Source organism: Gallus gallus, chromosome 1, assembly GCF_016699485.2.
Source record: "Gallus gallus isolate bGalGal1 chromosome 1, bGalGal1.mat.broiler.GRCg7b, whole genome shotgun sequence".
NCBI lineage: Eukaryota > Metazoa > Chordata > Aves > Galliformes > Phasianidae > Gallus > Gallus gallus.
The window spans coordinates 109900207-109904694 of record NC_052532.1 but is presented as its reverse complement, the minus strand read 5'-3'; the positions used below and the strand labels follow the sequence as shown (position 1 = coordinate 109904694).

General features: G+C 45.4%; 1 long non-coding RNA gene across 1 annotated transcript; it reads left to right on the top strand.

The window, feature by feature from the left end:
* Positions 1-1285: 1285 nt before the first annotated feature.
* On the top strand, positions 1286-2964 carry LOC121107587. Its single transcript, XR_005841828.1, has 2 exons — positions 1286-1344; positions 2659-2964. It is a non-coding gene; the product is annotated as an uncharacterized LOC121107587 (long non-coding RNA).
* Positions 2965-4488: the final 1524 nt, after the last annotated feature.

Genomic DNA, 4488 nt, shown 5'->3' with positions numbered 1-4488 from the left:
CTTCAGACCCAAAGAGGTGATGGAGACATAGCTTCAAAGCTACTGCTGCTAACGGAGAGAGCTTCAGTGCAACCTGGAATCTTGGCCTACTCCTGGAGACACCTCACTCTTGGACTACTCCCTACCCTCTTAGTTCTTAATAACTCATTCCTACACTAATTAGTAGAGGGAGGTGGAAAATGTAGTATGCATGGAGGCCAAAGAGATGAGATCTATGGCATTATCTTGTCTGGAATCTCAGCTATTTTTATCTTTATACATTGAGTTAGTCAGGTCAGATCTATTTTTGGTAACCTCCCTGTTGCATTTTATACCACTTTCTATTAAACTCCACATCTTTTATTGTTCCTCCCTTCAAAATTAGTCAAATGCCTGTCATACTTCTGGGGCTAAGCTCACAGACCAATTATTGCCTGGATTAATTTCCCTCTGCCTGCATAGGCTCACCAGTTACCCAACGGATAACATGAGGTGTCCATGTTTCTAGTATTTAGGGATAGAACTTACTGGCCAGCTGAACACAAGCGTTTCACAGAATCACACAGTCATTAAGGCTGGAAAAGACTACTAAGATCACCCAGTCCAACCACCAGTCCATCCCCACCATGCCTACAGCCCACGTCCCTCAGTGCCACATCCACACGGCTCTTGAACACCTCCAGGAATGGTGACTCCACCACCTCCCTGGGCAGCCTGTGCCACTGCCTCACTGCTCTTGCTGAGAAGAACTATTTCCTAAAATCCAACCTGAACATCCTCTGGCACATCATAAGGCCATTTCCTCTAATTCTTTCTCCTCAGTGCCAGCACTTGCAATCCCATTGCACTTCACGTCTTTGCCACAAGTACCACCACATCATCTGCACCTCGTCCATGTCATATCCATACCTCACACCTTGCCAGTGCCTGGGCCTAACAAAATCTTCATCCTGAGAACTCATCCAGGACATTTTACAGCTCACCCTGGCACTGTCCCCTCCTTGCCTGCAGCCACTCTGTTCCTCTGGTGAGTGAATCCAAACAAGCTGAAGCTCCTCCAGGTCATGTGTGTTGAGCTGGTACACACTGTTAATAACCATGTTGTTAATTGCCATCTCACCCAGTACTCCTGAGACTGTGAGAAAATTCACCAGGCTGTGCATTCATACTGGCATCTTCAGGGCTGCATGCAATATACTTTTTTTCCTTTTCAGTTTTCTGATAAAACAGCACACTTAAAGGAGAGAGAATATTTTGTTGATGATATTTTTGACCCCTTTGAAATGCTTAAGCATGTATCTTTTTTACAGGTGCAGTTTATAGATGCATCATGGTATCCAGCCCCCGAAGGATACTTTTAAAAGTGTAGGTTCCCATAATTTGTTATTCAATGCATTGGTTTAGACCAGTTACCTTCTTTTCATACCTCAATACCAGGTGAAGCCTCTGCCTTTTTTAACCTTAAAATCCAGTGTGCAAATACCTGTCCTAACATCCTCAGCAACAACCCAAAGAGATCTTTTTCTCTGCAGTGTCCTTAGCCTTTTAAATTGCTCTGTCAACTCATTTAAAGACCTGTAGTTCAGCATCCTCCTGGCAAGCTTCATGCTTCCCTTCTGCCTGAAATGTTGTCATTTGCTTTAGCACCTTCAGCCCTTGCTTGTTGTGGCCACTTCTCAGCATCACCGTTTTTACATCACATTTCACTGACCTTGTCTGTGCCCCTGTCCACAGGGCAGCAGCCACTGTGTCACTGGTTTCAGAGGGACAGGTTTTGGCTCAGACTTCCTTATAGCTGTCCCAGGTTTCGGGATGTGCTGGTTATCACAGGTGGCACACAATGAAAGCCAAGCTGAAGTGAGTCCTGGTGGTGTCCAGAGTGCACCTGGAGGCTGTAACACCGGTCCTTCCCACTGGCCTTTGCTAACACAGAATATTGTATTACCTGTCCCATCATGCTACCAGACTTCAAAGGCAATGGCAATTAAACTGGTGGTAAAATCTGCTATACAGACCAGCTGCATTTGCTGCCTAGACCTTGTGCTGTGCACACCTTCCTGTGATACTCCCTGGCATGGTCTCTGGTTTTCCAGCAGCCTGGATGCTCAAGGACAGTCTGGATCCTGTGCTGCTGTCTATACTGGGGGGTTGTCCTTGTGATGTGGTAACATTGGTTCTGGATGCTGTTTCAGAGAGGAGAGGCCTCAAGTAACCCAGCCATCCTACCTGTCTTGTCACAGGCAGCTGTGAGTGCTTTTGAACTGAGGAATCCCATGTGTCGTACCAATCCTTGGTGACTCTATGACTCTATGATCCTCTTTTCCAAATACCCAACTAGGGCATGAGATGCAGCAAAAATCTCAGATTGTTTCCACTGAGTACTGTTGGTCAGGGATCTCTGTACCATTCAGTTTAAACTCTAAATGCTGTCATCTTCCAAAATAAGCACCTGGCTTCATTTCTCTGAATGTGGCTCCAGTATACAGAATGAGTTTCATAGAATCATAGAATGGTTTAAGTTGAAAAGGACCTTAAAGATCAACGAGCTCCAACCCCTGCCATGGACAGGGTTATGACCCACCAGATCGTGCTCCTTTGCTTTGATATGCTGCTGAAGCAGAAACAGTATTATCTTCTCTGCTCCCATGTTTCTCTTACTCCTTTCCCTTCCTCTTCCAGAGATCACCAGGGGCATGGGAAGGCTGCTACTGGGGTATAAGCAGTCAGACTACATCATGGCTTGATCCTTCTTGGGGGGAACCAGAGCAACGGTCATCTCAATAGCAGGCCTCAGCAAATGTCTTCGCTCTTCCCTTCCATCGCTGTTTGCAAAATGGGATAATTCTCAGCCACCTTCATGGGACTCCTTTTCACCCATCTCTGGCAAGCCAGAAACTTTCCCTTTTTTTGCTCCCTCTGCCATTTTGCCTCGATGTGATGATTTCACTCCATCTTCTGAAAAATAAAAATGAATTTCATGGCAAAGCTCTCTGCTTCACTTAACTGCTCCCCACTCACATCTGCTTGTGGGATAATTCCTGACAGCATCCATGAGCAGTGTGAGAGGAGACACATTCCAGGAGCCATCAAGAGGTGCGAGGTGAGCTGTGAAGCTAGCTGCTGGGCTCCCTTTCCACTATGCTGGGTCACACTGACCTTTGGTTTCCCTTCCCTGGTGCCAAAACTTGCCCTGCAAGTGATATCACTTGTCCAACCTCCCATGCCAGCTTTGTCCTAAAATGTGAGCTCCAAGTGCTGGACTCCCCACCAGGAACCAAACCTTCCATTATGACTCTCCAAAACGCAGCCTCTGAATAATCTGTCCAAATTTTCGCATCAGTCACAGTTCACACTCAACCCGAGCACTTGGAAATGGACATTCGCTTCACCAGACACGTTCGTCCAGGCTGAAGCGTTCAGGACGGCTGCCTGCCCTCATGCTCAAGCCCCAGTGATGTCCTTTCCAAGCCTTTTGGTGAGCTCAGCTGGGTCTCCTGTTTGCTTGCTCTGGACAGCAGGCGTGATAGCACATATGGAGGATTTTTGACCCAAAGTCTCGTGTGAACTTCTCCAGTGTTTGCACATGGGACCAAATGCACTGTCTGTGCTCCCCTGAGGGAAAAGCTAAAGACTGATAGAAAGAGAGAAGAAAAAAACCCTATTATAGTTTCACAGTTCTAATCTCAAAAGCAGAGTATGAACGTTTTTAATGTTATAAGCACCCACTTTTATCCTTATTCAGTGATATTGTCCTCTTCCACAATCAAATATTAAACAATTTTGAGCTTTGCACCTTATTACACAAAGCTTCTTAGAAACAGTAATGAAATAAATAATCCCACACAAGAGTGCCGAACCAAAAGAGTCTGTGAACACATGGCTAATTCAAAGGCAAAGAGATGTCAAATGCAGGGTACTTGCAGTTATGAAGCTATTACTCACCCTCCTCTGGAAATGTCCTTGGTTAAAATTTTAATCCAGCTAAGTGGTTGCTGGAGTGGGTTTTCCCTGCAAGGTGAGAGAGAGAATTGTCCTCTGGTTTCAGCCAGCCTAAGGTTGGAATCCCCTCATTGCAAATGGTGGCGTTACATAACCTTATCCTAATTTTGTGCTATTGTCATTATGATGAGCATTTACCTTCTATTTTTTTCCCAGGCTTCTGGTATGAATTTTCTTTTTAGAAAGGCAATTAATCCGAAAGAAATAGCTGAGTCCTCCTGTAAGCTCTAGAACAGATCAGACCACTTCTGCATGTCACTCCAGAGGGGATAAGAGCTCTGGGAACTTCTCTGTGAGTTACCTATCAGACATAATGAGACTCTTACCGGGCACCTGCCACCAGAGCTAAGAGTGTCTGCTCTCAAATGTCGCTTGAAATTGTGATGTGTTTTTTTTTTTTTTCTCTAGTCAGTGGATGATAATCTCTCAAGAGGTCACTGCAAATGGTTCTCTCTTGGGAGACTCCCACATGGTGGTTTATCTGTGGTTAGGCAATGATGTTTGTGCATC